The sequence below is a fragment of the Oryctolagus cuniculus genome, chromosome Y (genome assembly GCF_051225735.1).
Source record: "Oryctolagus cuniculus isolate XC-2025 breed Fujian yellow rabbit chromosome Y, ASM5122573v1, whole genome shotgun sequence".
NCBI classification, from domain to species: Eukaryota; Metazoa; Chordata; class Mammalia; order Lagomorpha; family Leporidae; genus Oryctolagus; species Oryctolagus cuniculus.
The window spans coordinates 28,990,306-29,011,047 of NC_142889.1; positions in this window are offsets into that span (position 1 = coordinate 28,990,306).

Sequence of the window (20,742 nt, forward strand, 5' to 3'; positions counted from 1 at the left end):
AAGATTAAAAAAAAAAAACCTGTTACTCCTCTCCTACTGTATCCACTGTGACCCTGTTATAACCAGTCTTGAGTAATGTCCATTCAGCATTTCCATATCCCGTGTCTCTGGCCTCCCTCTTCTAGATCACAGTACTCATCACTGGAAGTTCAAGACCCTGATTATGTGCCTGATGCATTATTACAGCTCTGAGTCCCCCAGATCATTTTCAAAACACCACTGAGCTTCACCTGTAGATGGAGCTCTGCAGCTCAAATGAGAGAAAGTTGAAAGTCTGAACATTTCTTAGGTGGCAATTAGCCACATTAAACTTATGGGAAACATGCCAAGGCTCTCCACTCAGCTCTATTACTAACCATTCATCCCTAGGTTTTCTGTCTCAGTCTGGGCATCTCTGTTCAATCTCTTCCATTCTCCCAATGTGAAAACAATGTCCAGCACAGGGGAGTTTACTTTGGACATTCAGGCAATTTCTGAACCCCCTGTACTAGGGGTGGCATGCTGGGGGCTGAACAAGGACTGGAGAGTACAGGTGACCACAGCCCTTTTCCATTTGCTGCCTTCAGACACACTCTCCCCAGAGGCCCTGAGGGACTTCAGGACTTTTTAAATAGGGAAAGAAAGAGAAAAAGCAAATGCAGTAGTGGGAGCATTGCTGAAAGTCTCAAAAACCTTCATGAACCTGTGAAAAAGAATATTTTCTTTTGACATTTTTCTTTGAAATTTGTAGGATGTCTTATCCTCAGAGGCCTAACTAAACATAAAAATCATGGCCTAAGTTTTACTTACAAATAACTTAAATTTCCTAAAATAGAAAAAAATAAAGGTAAGGCAGAAATTTTGTGTCATTGCCCCTTTTAAACCCTGACCTAAATTTATCACTACTTTAGTCTTCAAACACAAAACTTCACTGCTCATTACAGAAATGGCATCATTGAAACAAACCCAAAGACTTGTCTCTGAGTTGCTTCAAGTGGGCACCTGGCTGCTTCCATCTCAGGTAGAGGGAATGGCACCCAGTGAAGTCCACAGAATGCTCAAAGCCAAATAGCCTACTGCCACCTGCATGGAGTGGACAATGTCAAGTGTCATTTCTCTCTCTAGCTTTCTCCTGCCTCACTGAACTAGAAACACTCACTCACTTTTGTATTGACTGTGTGCTCTGTACTAATATGAGTCCTCAAAGTACCTTTTTAAAAGATTTATTTATTTGAAAGACAGAGTTATATAGAGAGGTAGAGACAGAGAGAGTCTTATGCTGGTTCACTCCCCAGGTGGCCACAATGGCCAGAACTGCACTGATCTGAAGCCAGGAGCCAGGAACTTCTTCCAAGTCTCCCATGTGGGTTCAGGGGCCCAAGGACTTGGGCTATCCTCCACTGCTATCCCAGGCCACATCAGAGAGCTGGATTGGAAGAGGAGCAGCCAGTACTAGAACTTGTGCCCATATGGGATGCTGGTGCTTAAGGCTAGGGCTTTAACTTGCTGCACCACAGGGTCAGCCCTCCAAAATACCTTTAATTCTAGTGAGAGCTCATAGGGATTCAGTGGTGCTAAGGCTTAAAATTATATTAAATACTTCCTTGTGCTTCCTGCACAAGCACAGAACTTGCTTCACCCATTGCTTTACAGTCACTCCAAAAATAAAGCCAAAATCCCTCTGCTGGAAAGACAAAGGCTGCCTTGTGTTTTACTATGGAATATCTAGGACAAGCAAAAGTGTTCAACATCCATTTTCTTTTTAAAGATTTACTTATTTGAAAGGCAGAGTTACAGAGAGGGAGAAGCAGAGAGAAAGTCTTCCGTCTGCTGATTTACTCCCCAAGTGGCTGCAATGGCTGGCGTTGGGCTGATCCAAAGCCAGGAGTCAGGAGCTTCTTCCAGATCTCCCACATGGTGCAAGGGTCCAAGGACTTGGGCTATTCTCCACTGCTCTCCCAGGCCACAGCAGAGAGCTGGATCAGAAGTGGAGCAGCTGGGACCCAAACTGGTGCCCATATGGGACCCCAGCATTGCAGATGGTGGCTTTAGCTTCTACACCACAGCACTGGCCCCACAACATTCCTTTGAAGACAGAATGCTAAATAACTCTATACATCACTCTCCTGAAAGTTGACTGAAATGGGAAGTACTAGTATTCTCAGATTTTTCATTCAAGTGGGATGTAAAGTCCCTTGGGACATCAAATTCTTCTCTAGACCCATCAAGTTAGGTCATGTACAAGGACTTATAAAATTCTTAACCTTATCCAGTGTACAGAGTATATAGAGTATGTACAGTTAGCCAGACTATGACAACTCCAACCAAAATTAAGCATCATCATTAAGGAATGTTTCCAGGTTTGAATGCTGGCTTGGCCTCTTCTTAGCAACAGCTTCTTGGGCACTCTTGGTTCTTCCTCACCTCTAAAATGATGACAATAATGCAACCTACTGCTTAAACAAGAATGAAGTAGGACAACACATTTGAAATGCTAAGTGCCATGTCTTGCATATAATGACTCAGTACTAGCTTACCATGTTCACTACTACTGTTCTATCAGGCTAAGTGCAGTGGCCACACTTAAGTTCCCATACTCTGAATGTATAAGCCCAGTCAACACATGATGCAGCCTCAGAGACAACAATGGCTCTTGTTGTCTAAAGTGCTCTAGACCTCACATTGAGCTAATCATATCCAAATGGGCTTTAAAAAGTTCAAAGGAGAAATTAATAAAAAGATAATTTTGTTTCATTTTAAAAAATCAGTACCTAGGTTTTTTTCCACTGATAGACATTTTAATGAAATTTTTAAAGACTCTTCATGCACCCCAGTCTCTGCTATGGACAACAAATTGATGGCCAGAGTCCTTTTGCTTGCATACTGTCCTTTCTCACTTGATTTCACTCACATAGAAAAGCTGTAGAAAATCATGGGAGTATTCACTAGGAAGTCACGTCTGTAGACATCAACAGTCACTGGGTTCCACACTCCCCTTACTTCTCAAAACTAAGTTCTGCTAGGTCAAGGAAAAAATGGTAGCTCTTTGTCTTCTCTTCTTGAAAACCTCACTCCTAAAAAATTTAAATGAAGTCCTCTATAGAAATTTCAATCGGGAGAGAAAACACTTAGCCAACGTCTGTGATCTAGATAGCTGATTGTTTTTAGCATTTTTGAGCAGGAATTATTAATGAGCTTTTAATCTGAAGGGCTTAAATCACCAAAGTGCTCTAAAATTTATTGAGGACCCACAGAATTCATAAAGGAAACCTATCAATGCCTTCCCAGCAGCTCCTATCTTGACACCCATCTCCCAATAAAAGCAGCTAAGACTAGGGCTGGTTTCCTGGCACAGTGGGTTAAAGCCCCAACCTGCAGTGCCTACATCAGTTCAAGTCCTGGCTGCTCCTCTACTGATCCCACTCTCTGCTATGGCCTGGGAAAGCAGTAGAAGATGGCCCAAGTCCTTGGACCCCTGCACCAGCAAGGGAGACCCAGAAGAAGCTCCTGGCTCACGCTTTGGATTAGTTCAGCTCTGTCCATTGCAGCCATTGGGGAGTGAACCAGTGAATGGAAGACCTCTCTCTGTCTCTACTTCTCTCTGTAACTCTTTCAAATAAATAAAATAAGTCTTTTTAAAAAAGCAACTAAGAGGATTTCTAAGAGCACAAGCACACATTAGTGGAGTGACATTACAAGCCCTGTTTATAAATTGGCTTTTAAATAGTAAAGGTTGAGGTACTTTAATCTCCAAACACAAGCCTGCTCAAGATATGCTGTGTGTCAGAAAAGAGGGGAAAGCATTAAGTCACTTCCAGACCAGGTTTATTTAGAATAAAGCCTAGGAATGGCTCACTACCAGATGAATGCATTTAAGACAGTTGCCAATGAATACACAGCAGAGGGGAAACCCCTCCCTTAATGACTAGTGTTTTATATAGCATAAAACAACTGGGAGGGGCTTGGAGGTCTGAGCTAAAGCTGGGCTAGTGAGACAAAGGGAGAATTTGGGCTAGATTTAAAGTTCCTTTGAGATAACAGTGTGCACTGTAAAGGGGTGAGCTGAGGCAGGACTCCGAGGCTGAGCTGTTGAAATAGGGAGAGAGAACTTGGGAGGAGTAAGAGAGATCTTAGGCTGATAGTAGGCATCTTTTTATAGCATTGTGTCCAAGAATCAAGGCAGGACAGGGCTGATCAAGGTAGGGTGGGGCTGTATTGGCAAGGCAGAGAAACAAGGGCTTGCTTGTTAGGTGAGAGGTTAACATGGATCTAAATCTTTTTGTCCTAGCTTCATCACTGTGTATGATGAAGTCAGAATAAAGCAGACTTTGATTAAGGCAATTTCTGGTACAAATTCTTTTTAAAAAGATTTTATTTGTTTTATTTGAGAGGTAGAGTTACAGTGAGAGGGAGAGACAGAGAAAGGTCTTCCTTCCATTGGTTCACCCACCCACCAAATGGCTGAAAAGACCAGAGCTGTGCCCATCTGAAGCCAGGAGCCAGGCACTTTTTCCTGGTCTCCCTGGTGGGTGCAGGGACCCAAGGATTTGGACCATCTTCTACTGCTTTCCCAGACCATAGCAGAGAGCTGGACTGGAAGTGGAGCAACTGGGACTAGAACCGGTGCCCATATGGGATGCTAGCAACTGCAGGTGGAAGATTAACCTACTGCATCATGGCACAGGCCCCTGGTAGAAATTCTATAATAAAAATATAGCCAATTGCAATCTATGGCAATTCACATAGATTTCACTCTAGCTAAAGGGATTCATGTTTGATGCCTTTAACTGGGAACCTGAGGAAATGTCTGACAAGGGTGAATTCCATGGAAGTGGCCAGAGACTCTAGTAGAGACAACAGTACAAATCACCAGTGACAAAATCCAGCCCTAATGACAGTACTCAAACCCCCATGAGGGGCCACACATTTATCATCTTGCAAATTCACACAGTGTACTTATATTTTACAAGAACTCTCAGTCAAGCCTCAAGCTATGTTCATGTCTATGTTTGTGTTAAGGAAGTATCATTTGCTGGAACATTTGCAGGGAGACAAGCAGAAACATAGCTGTATTGGGTCCTTCATTTACAATGTCCAACATCACTATTACCACCGACTCAGATTTAAGAAGAGGTCAACTGCTAATCTTGGGTGTGCATACTGAGGAAGGAGCAAAAGGGATGTGCTATCTGCTATCTCTTTGCTCTGTTTCTAACCTGCAAATCTCTCCTCCCCTTCTCTAGTAGTCTCAGACAAGAAGTTAGCCTGCTTCACTCACTCCCTAGTTTGGGAAATATGATGTCCTATTCTTATGCTGTGAAACCCTCACATAATCATTCATGTAGGTGACTGCATTGGTCAGCACCCACTGTTTTTTTTTTTTTTATCTTTTATTTAATGAATATAAATTTCCAAAGTACGACTCATGGGTTACAATGGCTTCCCCCCCATACCGTCCCTCCCACCCACAATCCTCCCCTTTCCCACTCCCTCTCCCCTTCCATTCACATCAAGATTCATTTTCGATTATCTTAATATACAGAAGATCAGCTTAGTATACCTTAAGTAAGGATTTCAACACTTTGCTCCCACACAGAAACATAAAGTGAAAAATAATAGATGATTTTTTTAAATGATGATGAAATCAGATCAGACCTATTGTCATGTTTAATCCCAGTGAGAGTCAAGTTGGGAATTGATAATTTCTTTTTTTTTTTTTCTTACAGAAGATCAGTTTAGTGTACATTAAGTAAAGATTTCAATCGTTTGCACCCCCATAGAAACACAAAGTGAAATATACTGTTTGAGTACTCGTTATAGCATTAAGCCTCAGTGTACAGCACATTAAGGACAGAGATCCTACATGAGGAGTAAGTGCACAGTGACTCCTGTTGTTGACTTTACAAATTGACACTCCTGTTTATGGCATCAGTAATCTCCCTATGCACCAGTCATGAGTTTCCAAGGCTATGGAAGCCCCTTGAGTTCTCCGACTCTTATCTTGTTTAGACACGGTCATAGTCAAAGTGGAGGTTCTCTCCTCCCTTCAGAGAAAGGCACCTCCCTCTTTGAAGACCTGTTCTTTCCACTGGGATCTTACTCACAGAGATCTTTTTGCCAGAGTGTCTTGGCTTTCCATGCCTGAAATACTCTCATGGGCTTTTCAGCCAGATCCGAATGCCTTTAGGGCTGATTCTGAGGCCAGAGTGCTATTTAGGACATCCGCCATTCTATGAGTCTGCTGAGTATCTCACTTCCCATGTTGGATCACTCTCCCCTTTATTTATTCTATCGGTTAGTGTTAGCAGGTACTAGACTTGTTTATGTGCTCCCTTTGACTCTTAGTCCTTTCATTATGATCAACTGTGAACTGAAATTGATCACTTGGAATAGTGAGATGGCATTGGCACATGCCACCTTGATGGGATTGAATTGGAATCCCCTGGTATGTTTCCAACTCTACCAATTGGGGCAAGTCAGCCCGAGCATGCCCCAAATTATACATCTCTTCCCTCTCTTATTCCCACTCTTATGTTTAACAGGGATCACATTTCAGTTAATTTTCAACACTTAAGAATAACTGTGTGATAATTACAGAATTAAACCAGTCATATTAAGTAGAACAGAAAAAAAAATACTATGAGGGATAATGTATTAAGTTGTCCATTAGCAGTCAGGGCTATGCTGATCAAGTCACCATTTCTCATAGTGTCCATTTCACTTCAGGAGGTTTCCTTTTTGGTGTTCAGTCAGTTGTCATCGATCAGGGAGAATATATGATATTTGTCCCTTTGGGACTGGCTTACTTCACTCAGCATGATGTGTTCCAGATTCCTCCATTTTGTTGCAAATGACTGGATTTCATTGTTTCTTACTGCGGTATAGTATTCTAAAGAATACATATCCCATAATTTCTTTATCCAGTCTACCATTGATGGGCATTTAGGTTGGTTCCAGGTCTTGGCTATTGTGAATTGGGTCAGCACCCACTGTTGCACATACTGTTGGCACTATGACCCACAACCTGCATACATTAACCAGCCTCACAATATCACCCACTTAGGTTTTTGCACTCAGGCTCCCCTAAGTTCAGAGGAGCATAAGGCTAAGGACATAGAGTCAGGAGACCAGCCCACCTTCCCAGGCTGCCCCTGCCACATGACCCCTGATAATGTTGTTGCTATGGCAATTCTCCAACCATTAGTCCAGTGCTTCTGACCACTAGGTTACAGCACATGACACACCTTCATCCCCTCTGTGCCTGGCCTACCCTGTTGGCAAATGTGCAAAGAGGCCACCTTCTAAGGTTTATGCTGTATCCTTTGAGCAATGGGTTCTAGTGGGGTGGGGCATTTTCTGCTCAAATAGTTTCTAGAGTTTCAAGATGGTGCCTGCCCACCTCTGGTCTTAGGGGACTTGTCATTTTCCAGGAGCATGTACTCAGGAGGTTGGAAGCTGGGCACTTCTGATCTGTGAAAGGGATTTATTTGTTTGTTTGTTTATTTATGCATTTGCTTTTTTTTTTTTTTGACAGGCAGAGTGGACAGTGAGAGAGAGAGACAGAGAGAAAGGTCTTCCTTTGCCGTTGGTTCACCCTCCAATGGCCGCCGCGGCCAGCGCGCTGCGGCCGGCGCACCGTGCTGATCCGATGGCAGGAGCCAGGAGCCAGGTGCTTCTCCTGGTCTCCTATGGGGTGCAGGGCCCAAGCACCTGGGCCATCCTCCACTGCACTCCCTGGCCACAGCAGAGGGCTGGCCTGGAAGAGGGGCAACCGGGACAGAATCTGGTGCCCCGACCGGGACTAGAACCCGGTGTGCCGGCGCCGCTAGGCGGAGGATTAGCCTAGTGAGCCGCGGCGCCAGCCTGCATTTGCTTTTTGAGGCAGACACTAAGGTTGATCGTGATCAAAGTCCTCTGTCTTAGTTTTCTCACCTTGCAGTACACCCACAAGGTGACTATTGACTCAGGAATCTTCTATTTAGATGACACCTCAATATTCTGTTCATTTAACATGTCATTAGCACGTGCCCTTTGGTGTGGGCCTGTAGGAGATCTGGTGGCAGGAGAAGTTTACACTAAGAAGAAAATAAAGGAGGAAACCTCAGGATAAAGCAATTCTGGCCTCAAATCTGGGGAGCTCCCAAAGTCCCTCACATCAGCCAAAGCCAGAGAAGCTTCTCTTTCTTATTTATGCCTCTTGGCAAAGACTGAGGACCAGCAGAGAAGCTAGGAGATCTCAGCCTTGTCCAGGTTAGTGATGGGTTTGACAGATTTCTAGTCAGTCAGGATCCATGTGGAGGCTGTCAGTGGGGCTGGGGGTCTGTGGACCCCTCAAAACATAGGTAAAATGTCCTTCAAAAGCAAGCTGTCAGCTGTGGCTGGAAAGCCTGTCTCCAGACCTACTGGCATCCCCCCTCTAATAGCTTCCTGTGCTGCATGTGTGACCTTGCAGACTTAAATCACACCTTCAGGGCAGGTGCAATCTTTCAGCTAGAGTTGGCAGGGGAAGGGGTTGAACCCCTGGAAAGAGTTGGAATGGTTCCAGGAGATCCTGGCTATCTTGTGTGACCCTTTTGATTTTATTTATTTATTTAGTTAGTTAATTTTCAAGATTTATTTTATTTATTTAAAAGAGTTACAAAGAGAGAGACAGAGAAGAGGTCTTTCATCTGTTGGTCCACTCCCCAGATGGCCACAATGGACGGAGCTGCACTGATCCAAAGCCAGGATCTAGGAGCTTCTTCCAGGTCTCCCATGTGGGTGCAGGGGCCCAAGGACTTGGGCCATCTTCTACTGCTATCCCAGGCCATAGCATAGAGCTAGATTGGAAGAGGAGAATCTGGGACTCGAACTGGAGCCCATATGGGATGCCGGCACTTCAGGCCAAGGCTTAAACCCACTATGACAGCAGAAGAGGAGGCTAAGCCCCTGAGTGGGAGAAAGGCCAGCTCCAGGAGACCCCTGCTATCTCCATGAACCACTAGCCAATCAGTATACAGTATGTGAAACCCCCATCCAATGGGCACCCCCACTGAATGACCCAATGGCAAAAAAAAAAAAAGCAGTAATGACTTAAAAATGCTGAGCACTTCTTAACAGCCAGTGTCCTGCTCAGGCAGTCCTCCTGGTCTCCTCTAGGACCAGCTTTCCTGTCCCTTGCCAATCAAAGTTCCTTTTCTGTCAAGTAAAATTTTTGCCTCTTTGTAAATTGTTTCCTGGCTTTTTATTTCTAAACTAAGCTGAGGAAAAGACCCCACAAAACTTGCTCCTGGAAACTCCCTCCCCTCCACAACTGGTAACGCATGTTCTGACCTTCAGTTACCAAGCCTCTGCCTACCATTTGCCTATTTTCACTTCAGACAATGGTGTATTTTCTGGGCTCTGTTACCTTTGAGATCTGACCTTAACCCAATGGTTCCTACCTGACATGTGCATGGCACCCTCAAATGATGTAGGTGATTCTATTGTGTACCTACAGCTTTTTTTCACATTGTTTTGTGCTTATCTATGTCCTAGTAATCTGTCCCCCAGGACTGTAAGTGCCTTTAGGGTAAGCATTATATTCACATCATTCATGTTGTATCAGTTATACCCAGGAGACTATCAGACTTAATGCAGACAAGTCATCCCTGTCTCCCTCCCTCTGCTTTTCATGTCCACAATGCTAGATGCTCTTGATTGTCTCCCCAACCCCTCTGTCTGCTCAGCTCCCTCCATCATGAGACCCTCACACACCATGCTCCTCTACCCATTCTGACCTCATGTGCTCTTCAGTTTCAGTGGCTCCAAAAAGAAAGATAGCAACTGAGTGAGACTTAGTTGCACCCATGAAGCCAAGCTACTGTGCTCCATTATCACTAAGTGAATTGTGGATGTTGGCCTTGAATGCTCTGATTGTATTCAGTTCTTATAGTTCCATGACAACTGAGAGAATGGCGGTCTCCCAGAAATTGAAATATAATGCCTGCTTGCATATTATATTCAGTTAGGGGCCACAGAGCTCTGCAGCACTGTTTGGAGCCCTTTCCACTTATTCACTGTTCACACCTGTTGCTTTCTTCTTCTCTTTACCATCCACTCTCACCAGAGTAGCCACACAGAGTGAGTTTATTTAAGAGCCATAGTGCTGAGCCAGTGGCAGGACTCCACTTGTCCCTTATTGTTTTATATTAATGTTAGCCGTCGCAAAACACACCAAATACTGGAGTAAGGGAAAGGGTTTATTGGGGAATACCCTACAGACTGGACTGAAGGGGCAGTGAAGGAAAAAGAGAGAAGGAGACTATAAGAGAGAGAGACAGAGAGGAGGGAGAAGAGAGACAAGAGGAGGAGAGGAGCCAAGAGAGCATGTGTTCAGGAACAGGCCCTTTTAAAACTTTGTGGGCAGGGAAGCAGGAGCAGTGAATCCCATTAGGATGGAGGTGGAGCCTGGCTCAGGTAGCTGAGCCATGTGGCCACCTGGCTAAAACTGCACCAGTTTCCTAACACTTATAATGTGTATTTTGGCTCTTTGGGGAAGCTTTTTTTTTATTTTCTGCTACATTGTGCTTTTTGTACCTGAGATTGGTGGACACATGAACTGTGAATTAGTGAGGTATTCCAAATTTGGCTTTGAATTATACAATTCTGTGGGTTTTTGAATTTAAGATGCTGAGTTATAATATCAATGCAAATATGTTTCTTGCCCTCATGAAATTTTCAATTTGGCAATAAAGAGGAATTTAAGGAAAGATATTGCCTGAAACAGTAAATACTAGTGTGAAGTCAATGGATAAAAATTTAAGCATTCCTAATCCAGCAGCAACCCTAATCCCATGAACTAAAATTGACAGAAGTAATCATAAACATAGAACTCCAAGTCATCCAGTTATTTATTTACATTTATAGTTAAAAATAAAAAATTAAAAAAAAAACACATATGCCTAAGAATGCATAGTATTTGTATGCTATCTTGATATTAAACCTAAGAAAAAAGGACCATGGACTAATAGCAACTTTGAATCTCCTTCTTTTATTAGACAAGTTGTAATCCTTTGTGGTCCTTACAGTGTGGATTATTGTTGTAGGTATTCTTCCTCTCTCTCATTTTTTTATTTCCAGATGAGAAATCTGAAGTTTTACAACCTGAGCCCTAAGACTAAAAAACCAGTATTAGATTTTAGTTGGCCTTTAACCTAGACCCTTTTTTTTAAGTTTTTTTTTTTTTTTTTTTTTTTTGACAGGCAGAGTGGACAGTGAGAGAGAGAGACAGAGAGAAGGGTCTTCCTTTTCCATTGGTTCACCCCTCAATGGCTGCTGCAGCCAGTGCACCATGCTGATCCGAAGTCAGGAGCCAGGTGCTTCCTCCTGGTCTCCCATGTGGGTGCAGGGCCCAAGGACCTGGGCCATCCTCCACTGCACTCTCAGGCCACAGCAGAGAGCTGGACTGGAAGAGGAGCAACTGGGACAGAATCCAGCACTCCAACTGGGACTAGTACCCAGGGTGCTGGTGCCACAGGCAGAGGATTAGCCTATTGAGCCAGGGCACCAGCCTAACCTAGGCCTTTTAATAATATCACCATGCAGAAATTCTGAACTGTTTGCATCTCAGTTTCCTCTTTGTAATCTCCTGATAATACTCTCTCCAGAATTAATATAAGGTATAAATGATATGATATTAGGCCTTTCATCCCCTAACCTTGCTCCTAGAAGATACTCAGCAATGCTAGTTCTGAATCCAGTTCCCTTGTTTGTTTCTGTACCTGGTGAATTAAAAGATGGTGTAAAATGATTTGAAAAGAAATATAATATCAATAAAACACAAAAATTTTATTCTCAAATCTAGATGATAAACTATGCTTTCCACAACTCTGCTAAAAGTTATATTGTATTCATAATCATTTATTATTTGAGTGACGTTTCCAGAGACAGCAAGTAAGACTTTTCTGGAAGAAGACAGAGTCCATGAAATAGCCAGAGTTTGGGTTTCAGTTAACAGTAGTGGATGTCACTCTTTAAGATTTTTGTTCAGGAAAGGAAGAACACCAACTAACTGATCCTTAAGATTTGGGGTGAGAAGGAAGGGAAGGAGGGATAAAAACAAAAGCAAATACCCTCTGATTTCCAGCCTGTCTCCAGTAGCCCCAGACTGAAACTGGGGAGGGCCAACTGGTCTCTCTAGATATATGCTGGCCTGGACTCCATTTCCCAGAGATGATAAGTGCCCTGAGGTATTCTGAATGACTTTGCATGTGAATGTGGGAGAATTTGCACTTGCAAGGGCCTGCCCTTGAGGCTTTGAACTGGGAACAGAAAGCACATTCACTGATCAGAGTCAGCTCAGAGAGGGCAGGCTGCTCCTTCTCCAGCTTTCACTGCCTCTCTGGCTCCACATGTGCAATATCTGGGAGTTTGTGAGCATACACCTAGATCCTGCCACCCGCTACTACTGTGCCTCTTCATCTGCCACCTGTGGGTCCCACGTGTGGGGGCCCTTTTCTGTACTACACTCCGCTTTGCTCCTCATGTGTCCTAAAGAAAGGGAATGTGCCTCTGAGACTTTCCAAGGCAAGTATGGAAAACAGGAAGTGAGGGAATGCATGTATGGGAGAGGGCTGGGAGGGAGGGCAGCTGGCTGCTGGCCACTCCCTTGTTTCTCAATGATCCTGGCAGGTTTCCACAGCAAGAGCAGGGCTGAGAGCTGGGCTACCTTGTCTTACACTACTGCTTCCCAGGCTCCCAGGGCACAAGCAATATGGCGGGCTACCTTGCCCAAACTTTCCTTGATGTGTTTTATTTAGTGGTTACAAGAGACAGAACACCGATCAGGGAAACTGCACAAGTAGGGCAGGCGAGAGGACAGTGAGGGAAGGCAGTGAGGCTTCCATTTTCTATATTTAAATAATCCCATTTTCCACTTTAGGTGGGTCACAAAATGCCTTCTGTCAGGGCCTCTGCCTGTATCCCTGGGCAGTTCTGGCAGGGGCAGGGCAAGGCATTGTGGCCCTCAGCAGGGAACCCTAGGCTGCAAAAGGGTGGGGAAGGAGGATCAGACCAGGATCTGCTCTGGGCCCCCCCAGCACCTCATCAGCTGGTGGGGTCCTCGAGGACACACCTGGCAGCTGTGGCCCTGCATGTTCTGTTTTTCTCAGAGCGAACATCGTGAAGGGTGGGTAGTAGCTCTGTGGATTGATCCCTCTTCTGTGTTTGGTTAACAAACTTTTTTTCAATCGAACTTGAGGCCATGGAAACATAGCTGAGGATTCATTTGACTGCTTTTTGATTTCTGTCTTCAGCCCTTCATTCTTCTGTTAGCAAGGATGTTATTATCTGCTACTTTGCAGAGTGAGAAGAGAACTAAAGTTAATGCAAATCTATTGTGTGGGTCAATAACTGGAGCTAGTTTAACCTGAATTTGCATAAAGTGTAGAACTATAAAAACATAAATACAGAAAATTAACACTTTTTCTCTGCCCAGTTCTTTATAGTCACCCAATGATCCACTAAACTGGTTATCTTACAGTCCATACTGTTTTAATTAAGAGGGCCCATTACTTGTCTTATTCTGGGTTTTGTGTTTAAGCTGATGACATTTTTGACATGGAAGGATATTATTTCTACAATTTCATAATGGCTGTGGTGTGTGGAAGCATCTATAGAAGTTGTTATTGTGAAGAAGGGTAAGAAAGAAGAGGGGAAAAAAAAGTTCACTCTCTCCCCACAGAGATGTCTACATAATACAGCAGAAGATGTGGTCTTAAAAACTATTGCTGACTGAGTTTCAGTATGATGAGGTTTTCACATGCATAACTGTGTTTGAGTGATTCAAGTGTTCTGCTAGAATGGTATTGTCAGCCAGCGCCATGGCTCACTTGGTTAATCCTCTGCCTGGGGCGCCGACACCCGAGTTCTATTCTTGGTTGGGGTGCCGGATTCTGTCCTGGTTGCTCCTCTTCCAGTCCAGCTCCCTGCTGTGGCCTGGGAAGGCAGTGGAGGATGGATAAAGTGCTTGGGCCCTGCACCCGCATGGGAGACCAGGAGGAAGCACCTGGCTCCTGCCTTCGGATCAGCACAGCTCACTGGCTGCAGCGTGCTGGCTGTAATGGCCATTTGAGGGGTGAACCAATGGAAAAGGAAAACCTTTCTCTCTGTCTCTCTGTCTCTCTCTGTAACTCTGCCTGTCCAAAGGGGGAAAAAAAAGACTCCCATGTAGGTAGGTGGCAGGGACCCAAGTCATCATTTGCTGCTTTTCTGAGGTATGTAAGTAAATTGGAAGTGGAGCATCTGACACTTGAACTGGTGCACATATGGGACATTTGCACTGCAGGAGGCAGCCAAACTCAGTGTGCCACAATGCTAGCCCATCAATAGACATTTTGAAGTGGCATCAGTGGCTATAAAAATGCACACTGTAAAGTTACAAGGGAATTGAAAGAAATGTCTTATAACTCCAACTGGTTCTAGGGACCTTTATTTGACATCAGCTCTGTCTTGGCCAATAAACAAAGAAGTCAGAACTTTAGTTAACATTTTGCTCTAAATCAGGGGTGGGGAACATCCAGCCTGTGAGCCATATAGGGTCCATGAAATCATTTCTTCTGGCCCTGCCAAGGCAATCTATAGCATGTAAATTTTTAATTTGGTAATTTTGTATGGTTTATGGGTGATGTTATAAATATCCAAATGGCCTTGGCAGAGAAAATATTCCCACCCCTGCAAAAATATTAATGACAAATCCAAGGCAGTTACAAATCTGTTTAAGAGTGAATGAATAATTACGATTACCAATCCTGTGGAAGAGAGACATTTCTAAAGAACACATGCCAAAGACATCAATTATGTCTCTAAATACTGTCAGAGATGCCAGGCAAGTTGTTGAAGTGACTTTATTCATTCTCAGAAAAGACAAATGGGAATCTTGTGCAATGAGAGAGTTATGTGCATCAAAATTAGTGTTGCTGCTGTTGGCTCACAGAGAGCCTGTTTCTGTAAACAGTCTTAGCATGTGGAGATGCATGTTTATGGCCAATGTGCATGAGGTATTCATGTGTGCAATTTGTACAGGCTCATATGTATGGATGTTATCTTCTAGGTGTGCTTGATGTGGGGAATATTCACTGCCTGGCCCTTGTTGGGGAAATTGATGAGAGGATGCATATGTGAGGGAAATGCATTGCTTAAAGTTAGTCTCTAAATATCAGGCCTGCCTTGAGTGGTGCTGCTTTAAAATATAGATACACCAGCTACTCTATTGCATGACTTGGGTGTGCAAAGTTCATTTCCCATGGAATATTGTATTTGAAGGTTTTTATAAGTCATTTTCTTTTCTTGACTCAGGTGTATTTCACCTGGAATATGTACAGACCAAAGTCAGCTATATATAGACAACCTGAACCTGACTGTTGACTTTTCCAAGTGACCATGATGTGCTGCTGCTTCCCAGTGGCTCCTAAAACCTGTGGTGGCTCTTGTCTGAGTATCTGTAAACCAGAAAGATGGAGTCTTCACCACTTGAGGTTTCCATTTTTTTCTCCCCTTTCTTTCCTCCCTTTTTCTCTTGCTGTTTCTGCTGGTCTGCAAAGGGGATGATGGCCAGGCAATAGTCACTGCCTTGATCCAAGACTCCACTTGGCCTCTCTCCCTGGAAGACTACTTCTTGTGTGATGCTGGCCATTGAAAGAGACTCTGATGGGCTCACATTGGGCATCTTCAAGGTGGACAACTTCCAACCCTTTGGCACTGGAGTAAATGCCACTACATTCCTCAGTAATTTGATGGAGGAAAGGGGCTGAAGAAACTGATCCATCCCTCATTTCTTGCATTCCTCATATGCTTCTCTGGTCTTGGTATTATTTTCTAGCTTTTCCATTGATTCACATCTAGTAGATTGCATGTAACTCTATTTTCATAACTCTCAGCCCTTGTCCACATCAGGCTATTTTTCAGAGAAGGACAGAGATGTTATCAGTCACCACAAAGCATTTCAAGTAGCTGTGTTTTCCTTGTGATGGTAAGGTTGGAAAGCTGATTTCTCTTGGGATGTAACAGGTCTGCTGGGTGCTTATTCTGGGGCTCATATTGAGCACTAAACATAGTTGCCCTGTGTGACAGCTTCCTATATCATGGACCCTCTTATGGAAAAGATTTTCTCATGTTCTCTATGTGCCTGGTTGGGCTATAACTGCCCACAGTGGGAACTAAACCTGTCTTTGACACTTGGAGACTTGGATTCCTGAGTCCTGCAATCTTCTGCATGATTTAATAGAAAATGTGTTTTGAAACAGTTGGGCTGTGGGTAGACAAGGCAGTTTTTCCGGATCCTGGTGAGAATTGATGAACTGCTGGTGTCTTTCAACCCTCATTATATTCTGAGAGTTAGTTCATTTTATTTTCTTAAGAAAACTGTATCTGGGCTTTGCTCCCCCTTTTTCTGGAATTTTTATGTTTCCATCCTCTTTATTACCACAGACATGAGTATGCTTTTTTCTCTTCTCTTTATGATGCTGAGAAGAGTAATGGGGACTTTTCAGCTCTCTCCCCTTGTGAGCACATCTTCCTCCTCAAGCTGTCTCCTTGCATTAGGCACTGGGTTAACCTGGCTGTACTAGAAGGGATCTGCTTATACTCACTGTAACTTTACAATAGAAGTCATCATAATATTAATCTGTCTTGTAAACATCTCATCTGTTATTTGGAAATATATTGTGAGTGTGTCTTTTATGTCAGTGTCTGTAAGCTGGAGACTTCCCACTTGAAACAGTACAACTCTAGCCTTGCTGTTATTTGGATGTTATTTGGATGTGGCCCTGTTTTACTGTCCCCCCCCCTTTTTTTTGTAAGAATTAAAAATTTTATTTTAAAGGCAGATTTACAGGGAAAGAGGGAGAGACAGAAGGATGAGGATCTTGAATCTGCTGGTTCACTCCTCAAATGACCACAGTGAACAGGGCTTGGCCATTTGAAAACCTGGAGCCTGGAACTCCATATAAGTCTCCCATGTGGGTGCAGGGGCCCAAGGACTTGGACCCTCTTCTACTGCTTTCCCTGGCCATAGCAGAGAGCTGGATCAGAGCAGCCGAGACTAGAACAGGCACCCATGTGCGATGCTGGTGCTTCAGGCCAGGGCGTTAACCCACTGTGCCACAGCTCCAGCCCCCCACCCCACATATTTTTATAATTCAAACATCTAGACTCTCATTTTAAATTGAAATTTGGTGTTTCTGTAATAGATAAAGGATATAATGTAATTATGGAAATTCAAATTATTATTTTATGCAATTAAAGGAAATTCAAATAAAATATAGACTTTAGAAATGATGAGTCAATATCAGAGTCAGTGTTGTGGCCCAATGTAAGCCACCATCTACAATGCAAGTAATCCCACCTGAGTGTTGGTTAAAATCCCAGCTGCTCCACATCCAATCCAGTTACCTGCTAGTGTACCTGTGGAAGTAGCATAATATGGTCCAAGTGCTTGGGTTCCTGCCACCCATGTGGAGTTCTGGGCTCTTGATTTTTGCTTGTCTCAGCCCCAGGCATTGCTGACTTTTGTGGAGTGAACTAGTGGATGGAAGACCTCTCCCTCTCTCCTTCCTTGTAAATCTGCCTTTCAAATTAAAATACATCTTAAAAAAAAGAAGATAGTATGTAAATATTACCACATTAATTGTGATAATTGTGCCATGAGATGTTAGTAATAGTGTAAACTGGGGTTTTCACTATTAAACTGGGGTGTGAGGTATCTCTAAACAGTTTTATCTTTGTAATTTTTTTTTTTTTACAGGCAGAGTGAACAGGGAGAGAGAGACAGAGAGAAAGGTCTTCCTTTGCTGTTGGTTCACCCTCCAATGGCTGGCGCACTGCACTGATCCGATGACAGGAGCCAGGCGCTTATCCTGATCTCCCATGGGGTGCAGGGCCCAAGCACTTGGGCCATCCTCCACTGCACTCCCAGGCCACGGCAGAGAGCTGGCCTGGAAGAGGGGCAACCGGTACAGAATCCGGCGCCCTGACCGGGACTAGAACCCGGTGTGCCGGCGCCGCAAGGCGGAGGATTAGCCTAGTGAGCCATGGCACCGGCCCATCTTTGTAATTTTCTATAAATCATAAAAATATTCTTAAATAACACCTAATTTAAAAAGATATCTTGGGGCTGGCACCATGGCTCACTTGGCTAATCCTCTGCCTGTGGCGCCGGCACCCCAGGTTCTAGTCTCAGTTGGGATGCCAGGTACTAGTCAGGGTGCTCCTCTTCCAGTCCAGCTCTCTGCTGTGGCCTGGGAAGGCAGTCGAGGATGCCCAAGTGCTTGGGTCCCTGCACCTGCATGGGAGACCAGGAGGAAGTATCCGGCTCCTGGCTTCAGATTAGTGCAGTGCTGGCCGTGGTAGCCATTAAGGGAGTGATCCAATGAAAGGAAGTCCTTTCTCTCTGTCTCTCACTGTCTATAAGTCTACCTGTCAAATTAAAAAAAAAAGAAAGATATTTTGGAAGACTGTATTATGGGAAAGGACAAAGATCTAGCATTTAAAAATTGAAAATTGAGGTGATGAATTATTGCAGAAAAATGATTCCCCTGGATCCATAATCAGTTATTAACTGGTTATGCTTTCTTTGAATCATTAAATGGATGGGAGTATAGTCACATTTGCTGGAGAACTTATTTTGTTTATAAAATTAGCTTTCTGAATATGTTTTAAAAAATTAAGTGATGGATTTTTGAATTTCAACATCTAAAAATCCAAGACTCATTGGGAGTTACACAGCTAAGAGAGTTTAAAAATGAAAGCCTTGGGATGGGTGTTATGTTGCAGTGAGTTAAGCTGCCACTTGAGATGTCTTCCTTATGTGTTGGAGTACATGGAATCTAGTCCTGTCATCACTCCAGTCTAGCTTCCTGCCAATGCACAAGATTGAGAAGCAGCATATGATGGTCAAAGTGCTTAGATTCTTTCTACCAACATGAGAGATCCTGAAGCATGGCTTTAGATGGCCCTGTTTCATTTGGGAAGAGATGTAACAGATGGAAAAAGTGTCTGTGCATTTTCCCCTTTTGTTCACTCATTCAAATGAATGAATGAATAAAGTGTTTTTTTTTTTTCTTTTTAAATGAGGAGACTTAAACATGGTCAAGTGCTTGTTTTTTTTTTGTTTTGTTTTGTTTTGTTTTTAATGAACAAAATGGAGTGGACAGAGAGCAGATGTGAGTTGTCAGTGTAATTCCATTAAACCAGTTCTGTGGTCATTTCTATAAGAATTTTTCCTTCAAGATGGCACTATAAAAGCAGGCCAAGAGATTCCATTCTTAACCCTCTTCCAAATTAGATTACTTTGCTCCTCATGCAACATCAGGAATGCTGACAGTCATTGACTGAGTTCTTTGAATGGTTAGGGTTGAGGAACTGAGACTTATTATTGACTCCATTTGATATGTGCTCATCTCTCTTCCTGACTTTGGTTAAGATCAATTGTAACAAATTGCCCCTCTGTATCCATTTGTATTCTTACCAGAAGAAAGAACCTTGGTATTACCCTCCTATGTAGTAAAGGGGGCTCTCTGGATTCTGTTACCAGTTGGCATTGGCAACAAGTTTAAAAATGAGGATCCTTGGTAGTATAGGGTACCACCAACTATTTCATCTTGGGAGTCCCTCCTCTCTTGGCTTCTGGGATATTTGACTGCTATTGTCTTCTTCTAAAAGACTCAAACACAGGTACTCCTATACATGATGAATAACTCATTACCCACTATTCTAAATATCAGTATCTCCTTGTTTTGTTAGAATTTCACTTTGTCTATTTTATTAAGATATCAAAGATAAGTATTTCCTAAATTTTTCTTTTGGTAATTTTCCTAGAGCTTATATTAGACATTTAAAACTGGTTTAAACTCACTTTCAATTAGCATTATACTATTCATTGGGAGATAAAATTATTATATATCTATAATTTCTTTTAAAAATATTTTTATTTGAAAGAGTTACAGGTAGAAAAGAGAGAGATGAGAGGGAGAAGGGGAGGGAGAGAGAGAGAAACAGAGAGACAGAGAGAGAGAGAGAGAGAGAGAGAGAGAGAGAGATAATTTTTCATCTGTTTGCTTACTCCCTAAATGGCAATAATTGTCAGGGCTGGGCCAAGTTGAATCCAGGAGCTTCTTCTGAGTCTCCTGCCCTATGGGAGTGGCAGGGGCCCAAACAATTGGGCCATTTTGTAAGAATTCATGTAGGATGCATAATTCCCTAGGAAGCAGATTGAAGTAATTCCCTTTAAGTGTCCCTCCCTGAGGTACTTGTTGATGTTCATTTCTCAATGACACAATGCTAATATTTACAGACCAATTATGAATAATCCATGTGTGTCTTACATATGAATTGTCCACAGATATGTTTTCCAAGGCCTTTAAAATAAAGGAAACTTTACAACAGAAGAGAAGGTTGGCATTTTCTGCTGTCTTGGGTTAGAATCTGCACATTTATTACCCCCTTAGCGCTCTATTGTTGTGTGCATCTCCTGATGATTCTTTTTAGGCCACTTTTGTGTCCAGATTCCTGAATGGGTGACACAATCTTTGGCCAGACTACTGGTCTGTTCACCCAGCCTAAATTAGAATCAGCTAGTTTGTTTACCCACTCCAGGGTCAAGAGGGCCCAGAACTGCTATGACTGACTCTGCTTTCTGTTGGCTCATAACAGTCTCTGGATTAATGCTTTGCTCTTATCTGTGAGGTATTTTAAAGTTTTCTCTCAAGTCCTAGAAGCCTAGGTTGGTGTTATTTTATAATGAGACAT